Raw genomic sequence first — 9,978 nt, 5'->3', positions numbered from 1 at the left:
AAGGGACATCCAAAATATACCAAAGGGAAATGTGAAATAAGAATATATTACTTAGAGGTGCCACTTCAATCACTGGTGCTAGATCTGCTAGCAACTTTATGAAATATGTAGGAAACAATTCTCAGTGCTTTCTCCCCATGGCATAAATTTACTTCTTTCCCCTTAGTCAGGGGAGGCCTTTCAGATATTAACTCCCCATCACTTGCAGACTTCTCAGAGAAGGATGCCTTTGAAAACTCTCACCGTGTCATCACAGAAGCCTCATATCCTAAAGCAATATAGAGGCAGTAAAGCCAGATATGAAATGTTATTAACTGAACCTGAACAAAGCTAGCAGTGGTGTCAGAAGTGACAGGTGGGTTTGACAGGAATTTCAGGTGACATCAAAAAGTTCAATAAGATTGCCAATTTTGCCTTCGATAAAGTTATTCTAATTCAGATTTTCACCAGCAGAGTATGTTAACATCTGTACACATATACATGTGCATACACACACACACACACACACAGAATAGTATTACTGTGTGAGTTTTTTATTCTGCCATTACAGAACACCTGAGATTGGGTAATTTCTAAGGAACAGAAATCTATTTATTTCCTCTCAGTTCTGGAGGCTGGGAATTTCAAAACCAAGTCATGACATCTGGTCAGGGCTTCTTGTTATGTTATACATGGCAAAAGGCATCACAGGAGAGAGAGTAAGGTAAGGGGGGCCCAATCATCTTTTTGTAAGAAACCAACTCCCATGATAACAAGCACACTCCTATGATAATGGTATTAATTTATTCATGAGGGCAGTGCACTCCTGACTCAAAACACCTTCTGTTAGATCGCCTTCTAATACACCACATTCAAGATCAAGTTTCTAGTACATGAACTTTAGGGGACACATTCAAACCATAGAAATTATTCTTCTTAATCTTGGGATGATTGAGAAATATGGATCTTATTCTTCTAATTAATATGAGTTTTTTAAGTGTTAGTAGTCATTATCATTATTCAAAATAGCAGCTATGGCTAATGAGAATACTGTTGGTAAATGTTCATTCACTGCTAACAAGACAGGAGACGAACTGAACTGTAAACAACAGTCTATTTTTACTGTCAGCCCTTTATGAGGAATTATCACTAAGGTCAATTTTTAAATGAATTAGATTATTTCCTGAGATAGTTTCATCAAAAAAAAAAAAATAGAATGAGTTTAGGATAATAGATTTTTAGCTTATACTGAAATCCTGACTCCTGCTCCGGGATGGCCAACTAGACGGAGTCAGGAAGAACATCTCCTACTGAGGGACGGGGACATTGTGAAGACTGGCCACTCCTAGCAGATCTTCAGAGGAAAAGCATTGAGAGCAAGGAGGGAAGTTAGATACTAAGCTGAAGCGGGAGGAAGCTGGGTACCCTGCATGGGGCTACTGTGCACCACCACTCAATCCTGGCTCCCAAGGACTCCCGCAGAGGGCATGAGTTGAACAAGCAAGGAGCAACTGCTGTCCTCACCGGACTCTGGAGTCTCAGCAGGAAGAGACCCCTTGACCACCACGGAAACTTGACTTGGCAGGGAGTGCTTCTTAGATAAGTGGTAGGGGCACAACTCCAGCCAGTGTGGAACTCAGTAGTGGAGCACGGCCAGGGATGCCCATATCCCTAAGGCTCGACTTGCTATTATGCGAAACTTTAGCACTAGAGGAACTGTGGGGCCTGCACTCTGCTAGTCAACCTTGCTCTTGAGAAGCGGCCAGTTCAATTTGAGCACCCACAGTGGGCTGGCCCCTCTCAGGGCCCAAGCCTGGCTGCACAGACTTACAGCACAGAGCCTAGGAACCTCTTTGGGGCCCCAAGCTCCTGTACTGGTGGACGTTGCCTCAATGCTCCAGCAGAGCTGCCCGCAGGCATGCACCAGTTGGCCCTCCCCACAGGGCAGCCACTGTTGTGCTGTGTTGCTTCATCTTCATGCATTTGCCTATGGCCACGCCCTACATTGCTTTGCTCGCATGTGTGTGCATGGGCAGACCGTGTCTTCCCTTTCACACCATCGTACATGTGCCACCTAAACCCTGCGGTGCCACCGCTGCTGGCCTGAGTGTACCCCAACCCCCACACCCCGCTGCACCGCCGTTGTCCTTGGCAACAGGGAGCCCGCCAGCCCTTTCCTCACAAGTACACAGGCTCTGCCCCAACACTGACTGCCACCTGCAAGTCATGAAGCTATGAGTGGAGAACAGGGGATCTGTCCTTTCACTAAGCGGCTATCGCGGCCAGCGTGCACGTGCAGAGGGAGCACGCAGTACTGCACACACCAGTGCCCCACCCCGTGCTAACATCACCATCCAGATGAATGCACACACAGTCCCTGGTGGGGTCTCACAACGCCCGTAACTCTTCTGCCACTGCCACTAACGCCCACATGGAAACTGGCATTTGCACCTGCGAGCCGTGGCCAAAAAGCATGCACCCTGCCACACTGCCTATGCTGCTGCTGCTAAGTGGGAAAGAGGAGGGATCCCACCGCCACGGCCCTAGGAAGTGCTTTGGAGCTGAACTGAAGGAGACTCACACACACACACACACACACACACACACACACACACATTCAAAAGATCCACAAATCCAGGAGCTAGTGTTTTGAAGAACTAGATGGCCACTAACTAGACTAATGAAAAGAGGATCCAAATAAACAGAATTAGGAACAAAAAAGGGATAATACCACTGTCACCACAGAAATACAAATAACCAGCAGAGGCAAATATAAACACCTCTGCATACAAACTAGAAAATCTAGAAGAAATGGGTAAATTCCTGGACACATACACTCTCCTGAGACTGAAGCAGAAATAAACTGATTCCCTGAACAGACTCATAACAACTCCAATATTGAATCAGTAATAAATAGCTTAGCCAACAACAAAAGCAAAGCCCAGGACCAGACGGATTCACAGCTGAGTTACACCAGATACAAATACCAGAAATAAAAGAAGATGTGGTACCATTTCTACTAAAACTATTCCAAAAAACTGAGGAGAGATTTCTCCCTAACCCATTCTATGAGGTTAGCATCATCCATTCCAAAACCAGGCAGAGACACAACAACAAAAGAAAACTTCAGGCCAATATCCTTGATAAACACTGATGGAAAAACTTCCACAGAATACCAGCAGACCAAAGAAGCAGCACATCAGAAGGCTAATCTACCATGATCCAGTAGGTTTTATTTGTGGGATGCTAGGTTAGTTCAGTATCTGCAAATCAATAAATATGATTCAACACATAAATAGAACTAGACAAAAGTCACATGATTATCTCAAGAGCTGCAAAATAGCTTTCAATAAAATTCAATATTTCTTCATGTTAAAATCTCTCATATGCTAAGTATTGACAGAGCATATCTCAAAATATTAACAATAAGAGCACTTTATGACAAACCCACAGCCACCATCATACTGAATGGGCAAAAGCTGTTATGTTTCTTTAAAAAGGGGGCAGAACATGACCATACCAAAAATGGAAAGAGAATCTGATATTGACAGCTTACTTTGTATCCATTCCTCTCTAATATTAATAGTATGACTGGAGGTGAGAATCGCTTGTTGTAAACATAGTCCCTGGAGTCCTCATTCAGCTTCAAGTGTGTGTGTGTGTGTGTGTGTGTGTGTGTGTGTGTAAAACAGATACTTTTCAAAAGAAGACATACATGCAGCCAAAAAGTATATGAAAAAAACCTCAGTATCATTGATCAGAGAAATATAAGTCAAACTCACAATGAGATATCACCTAACACCAGTCAGAATGGCTATTATTAGAAAGTCAAGAAATAACATGCTGCTGAAGTTATAGAGAAAAAGGAATGACTACGTACTATTGCTAAGATTATAAATTAGTTCAACCATTGTGGAAAGCAGTGTTGTAATTCCACAAGAGCTAAAAACAGAACTACTACTTGACCCAGCAATCTCATTACTGGGTATATAACCAAAGGAATATAAATTGTTGTATCGTAAATACAGATGCAGCACTATTCACGATAGCAAAATAGGATGGACTCAACCGAACTGCCCATCCATGGTAGATTGGATAAAGAAAATATGGTACATATACACCATGTAATATTAGGTAGCCATAAAAAAGAATGAGACCAGATCCTTTGCAGAAACACAGATGGAGCAGGAGGCCATTATCTGTAGCAAGATCATGCCAGAACAGAAAACCAAATATCACACGTTCTCACTTATAAATGGGAGCTAAATAATGAGAACACATGAACACAAAGAAGGGAACAACAGACATTGAGACCTACTGGAGAATGGAGGGTGGGAGGAGGAGAAGGAACAAAACAAAAAGCAACTATTGGGTTCTAGGCTTAGTACCGGTGTCATGAAATAATCTTCACAAAAAATTCCCATGACATAAGCTTACTTACATAAAAAACCTACACATGTATCGCTGAAGCTAAAAGTTAATAAAAATTGCTAATTTTAATATAAAACTCAAAAAATATTTATTGAGGTATCTATTATGTGTGAGAAGTATCATATGTTTTATGAATATTCAGATTACAGCATTATTTATAAAGGCAAATAATGAAAATAGCTTAAATAATTACTAAAAGAAGATTTTAGTACTACTAAATACTACTAGATTTTGTGTATTACTATGCAGTCAATAAAAATAATGATGCATATTCATCTTTATTGAAATGACATGATGCCCATAATGTATGCTTAAGTAAAAATAATCATCTATATGTAACATCATATTTATCACTTTCTATTTTTGTAGAAAGATAAAAGTGTGTATATATAAACATAGTTGAAATTATGGTGAGATATGTTTCAAATTAGAAGGCAAGGTTATCTACAGGTCACTTTCTGCCTTATAGTTTTCTACATCTAAATACTTTATCAAAGAGTTTTATTTTATTTTATAATTTGAAGAAGTTTATTTATTTTAAAAGTACATTATTCTTTCTCTTTAACTCCCATTTTAACATTGATTCACACAATGAACAGTTTTGGTTTTGGTAAGAGAAGACATTTTGAGGACCAATTTAAAGTATACAATTAAGAAAACAATCACAAGGGCATCTGTGGATCAACTTAAGTACATGACAGAAGATCTGAAAAATTATGCAAATGTGTGTTAGATCCATTCCTTCATTAGTTCAGTCGACAAATATCTATTGGGTTTACCACATACCCATTGTTATAATATAGAAATTCTCATAGACAGGAAAATGAACAGAATAGCCATTATTCCCCTTCTTTGCCTGGCTAGCTACTACTTATCCTTCCTTCAAGATTTATCTTAAGTATCACCTTCTCTAAAATATCACAACATATTCTCATTGTTATAGGGAGAAGAGATGAATTAACAGTTGAAATGGCAAGTGGTAAGTATGCAGGGGACATATTGGAGGAATATCAGACTCTGATGCTTGACGACTGTAACAAAGGATAGTTGAGTAGAAATTATCCAGTCAGATAAAATGGGATAATAGATATTTGAAGCAAAAGAAACAGAATATGCAAAGGCCCTGAGGTTTCAGGAAACATGGAAATGTAGAAAAACAAACAGTTGTTGTATACATGATATAAAGGAGAAACAAAGGTCAGCATTAAAGAGTTGTGAATATTTTAGAGGAAAAAGTATAAGAGGAAACAAATGAGTCAAAAATCAAAGTTCACCTTTGGCCTTCCCTCTATTTCCGTATAATCAAGTGGTACTGATTTTTCTCTTAGGTATCTTATGTATCTCAGTACATGCTTCCTCATCTCTACTGCTAATATTCTACTCCAAGTGTCTTAGTTTGCTTGATATGCCATAACAAAATTTCATATACTGGATGGCTTAAATAACACACTTTTATTTTCTCGCATTTCTGTAGGCTGGAAAGTCCCAGCTTAAGATTCTGGCAGAAATCTGGTTCTGGTGAAATCTCTTTTTCTTGGCTTTCAATAGCCACTCTCTTGGTGTGTCTTCGATGGCAGAGAGAGACAGATATCTGGTATTCTTTTTCCTCTGTTATAAGGATGCCAGCATCCCTATATCAGGGATCCACCTTTATGACCTTATTTAACCTTGATCACTTCCCTACAGATCCTGTTTTTAATATAGTCACAAGGAGTTTAGGGATGTAAGACTTCAACATAAGCATTTGGGGTGGTGGCGAGGGACACATTTCAGTCCATAACACTAAATTCTTATTATTTCTTGCTGAAATTACTAAATTACTCTTTCTAACTGATCAGCCCATATCCTCTCTTGACTCTGTCAAAATTTTTCTCATTGCAGCTGGGGTCTTCTTTTAAAAATGCACATCACTTTGCTGTTGCTGATAACTAAATGATTTCCAATTTGTTTTAGAATAAAAACATATTTTTAAAAACTTTGCTTGCAGTGCTCTGTAGGGCTCTGTCCCCACGTACCTCTCCAGTCTTATCTTCACCATTTCCTCATGCACTCTGTCTCCAGCCCTCGTCTTGAATATCCATGCCCTTCCCTCTGCCAGGCTGCCTTTGAACATGTTCTTTTCTCTATGGGGAATGTTCTGTCTCCTAAAGTTTTGTCTACTGAGTCTACTATTTCTTCAGATCTTAGAAATAATTATTGCATCCTCATTAAGCTAAATCTCATGAGGGAGGGGACTATGCCCCTTTTGCTTGTATGGTATTCACAGTTTCTTTTAGGAAGGTGGATACTTGACTGATGTTCAATGAAGTACTTTAATAAGCTAATTAACGGCAAAAAAGAGATCCAAGGTTTGTTTTAGAAGATGTCAGAGTCAAACGAAGCCATACTACTCACTTCGAGTTCCTTTTAGGTGGAATTTCCCAAACTGAGATATATTAAATTCTAATGTTCTATTCGATAGTAATAGATGAATTACAAAATAGAGTCCTTTAGTCTCTAGAAATGCTGGGCTAAATGAGACTGCCTTTTTTTTCTGCAGGTGTTCTTAGATTCTTTAAGATTATACTATTTAACACACCCTCTTGATCACAAAACTCTTCTTATAAAACACCTTCAACATCATTACTGACACCAGTGTCCCAAATGCATACTTTGGCATATAATGGCTTGAGGAATTTAGCTACATGAAGATAATTTTTAAAGTTTTAGTTAATTGATATTAGAATCGTTGATCTTTATCAATTTATGTTAAACTTTCCTTCTCTGAGATCTATTACACAAAGCAGCTTTTGCTGTCCTTTTATTGATCTCTGAATTTGATAATAGATTATACAGTAGGTAGAATATCTTTACACTGTTTTTATTTTGAAACAAAGACCAAGATGATGGAAGTCAGAGTTTTGTCATTTATTCCTAACTATATTCATTTAACAAATATTAATTGAGAATTATTTGTGTAAAATGCTTGGCTCTGTGAAAGATAGTCATTCGTATAAGATTGGGCCTTGGTACACAATAAGTCTATAATATAAAAGGGGACATAACTGTGTTAGCAAATAATTACAGCATAATAAACATGTAAGTGTATCAGTGAAGCAAAGTGCCATAGGAATTCATTGGTGATACAGATTACCTCCTCCCTGTCCCACAAGCAAAGAATACCTAATAAATGGATGAAAAAAAACTAAGTGAAGTAGGAGTTTCAGCTTAAGTCTCAATATTGATGTCTTCCTTAAACAAGAAGGCAGAACTCCCTGAGGATCTAGAGTGTTTAGGAAAGTTAGACAAGAGGATTGGAGCAGATAAGAGATGATTTGGAACTTAAGTTATAGGAAACAGACTAATCTATCATGTAGAAATGAATAATAAGATATTCAAGTAGCTTTGAGAACCCACTTAAAATAGGCAGGATGGATTTCTGATAGGTCAGTCAGCATGGTTCTATGATTAGCAAATGAATGTAAATGACCTGCATGCTCACTTAAAAGGTACATAGTGGCAGAATGGCAGAATGAATAAGAATTTTCCAACCAACCGTCTTATGTCTTCAAGGGACTAACCTGACAAAGACTCACATAAACTTAAGATAAGGGGGTAGAAAAAAATATTCCATGCAATTGGCCACCAAAAGCAGACAAAACAAATGTTAAGCAATAACAGTTAAAAAAAAAAGACAGAGGGACATTATATAATTATAAAAGGACTAGTCCCTCAGGAAAATATCACAATCATAAATATATATGCACCTAACACTGAAGGTTCCAAATATATAAAACAAGTAAAACTAGACTTCTCCCGGACTACTTGCAGAACTCAACGCCTGCTTCCAGGTTGGGCCCAACACTGAGCCCGTGACGTTTGCGGCAACCAGGCCACGATGCCCAGTGAAACTCTCTGGGAAATTGCAAAAGCTGAAGTGGAAAAAAAAGGAATTAATGGAAGTGAAGGTGATGGAGTAGAATTTGGAGAAAAATCTGTTTTCTTCATTGGCAGTAAAAATGCGGGAAAGACTACTATTATTCTAAGGTGTCTTGACAGAGATGAGCCACCAAAATCAACCTTAGCTTTGGAGTATACATATGGAAGGAGAGCAAAAGGGCACAACACACCAAAAGATATTGCTCACTTTTGGGAACTGGGTGGAGGAATCTCCTTATTGGACTTAATCAGCATACCTATCACAAGTGACACCTTACGGATGTTTTCTCTTGTTCTCGTTCTGGATCTTTCAAAACCTAATGATCTTTGGCCCACCATGGAAAATCTCTTGCAAGCCACAAAAAGCCATGTAGACAAGGTGATAATGAAACTGGGAAAGATGAATTCTAAAGCAGTTTCTGAAATGAGACAGAAGATCTGGAATAATATGCAGAAGGACCATCCTGATCGTGAAATAATTGACCCATTTCCAGTACCTCTGGTCATTATCGGAAGTAAATATGATATTTTTCAGGATTTTGAGTCTGAGAAGAGAAAGGTAATATGCAAGACACTTCGATTTGTTGCACATTATTATGGAGCATCATTAATGTTTACCAGCAAATCAGAAGCTCTATTACTAAAAATACGTGGCGTTATCAACCAGTTGGCATTTGGCATTGACAAAAGCAAATCAATATGTGTGGATCAGAATAAACCACTGTTTATCACAGCAGGATTGGATTCTTTCAGTCAAATAGGATCTTCTCCCATTCCTGAAAATGACATTGGAAAGCTTCATGCCCACTCACCAATGGAGTTGTGGAAAAAAGTATATGAAAAGCTCTTTCCACCAAAGAGTATTAACACACTGAAAGATATCAAGGACCCCGCGAGAGATCCTCAGTATGCTGAAAGTGAAGTAGATGAGATGAGAATTCAGAAGGATCAGGAACTGGAACAGTACAAAAGAAATTCTTCCAAGTCTTGGAAACAAATCGAACTTGATTCTTGAACCTAATTCAATTATTGTGTCTTCTTTTCCAAATCCAAATAAGATTATATTGTGAATTAACTATTGTGACAATATGTGAAGAAAGTTAAACTGTATAATTTGTTAAAGGACAAGCCGGGTTTCTTGAACTAGTGCATATCCTTGAAGCTTTTTAAAAGGAAAAAAATATTTCAGAACCATGTGTAATTTTTTTTTAATAAAATAATCTTCTACTTACCTCTAAAAAAAAAAAAAAAAAAAAAAAAACTAGACTTAAGAAATGAGGTAGATGGCACCACAACAATAGTGGGGAACTTTAATGCTCTACTGACAAAACTAGACAAGTCATCAAGAGAGAAAATCATCGGGGAAACAATGGACTTAAACTATACACTACAACAAACGACTTAACAGATATTTATAGATCATTCTGCCCAATAACTGCAGAGTATACATTCTATTCATCAGCACATGGATCGTTTTGTAAGATAGACCTTGTAATAGACCACACAAGTCTCAAAAATTTTAATAAAATCTAAACTGTAGTAAGTACTCTTTCAGACCATAGTGGAATAAAATTGGAAATCAACTCCAAAAGGAACCCTCAAAACCATGCAAATGCATGAAAATTAACCTGCTCCTGAATGATCATTGGG

At 38.2% G+C, this 9,978-nt stretch overlaps 1 pseudogene across 1 annotated transcript; it reads left to right on the top strand.

The window, feature by feature from the left end:
- Positions 1-8,202: 8,202 nt before the first annotated feature.
- Positions 8,203-9,591, top strand: LOC144581938 (cytoplasmic dynein 2 light intermediate chain 1 pseudogene; annotated as a pseudogene). The gene has a single exon (XR_013533414.1). The product of XR_013533414.1 is annotated as a cytoplasmic dynein 2 light intermediate chain 1 pseudogene (transcript).
- Positions 9,592-9,978: the final 387 nt, after the last annotated feature.

Source organism: Callithrix jacchus, chromosome 3 (genome assembly GCF_049354715.1).
Source record: "Callithrix jacchus isolate 240 chromosome 3, calJac240_pri, whole genome shotgun sequence".
Lineage (NCBI taxonomy): Eukaryota > Metazoa > Chordata > Mammalia > Primates > Cebidae > Callithrix > Callithrix jacchus.
This window is presented reverse-complemented; position numbering and strand designations above follow the sequence as displayed.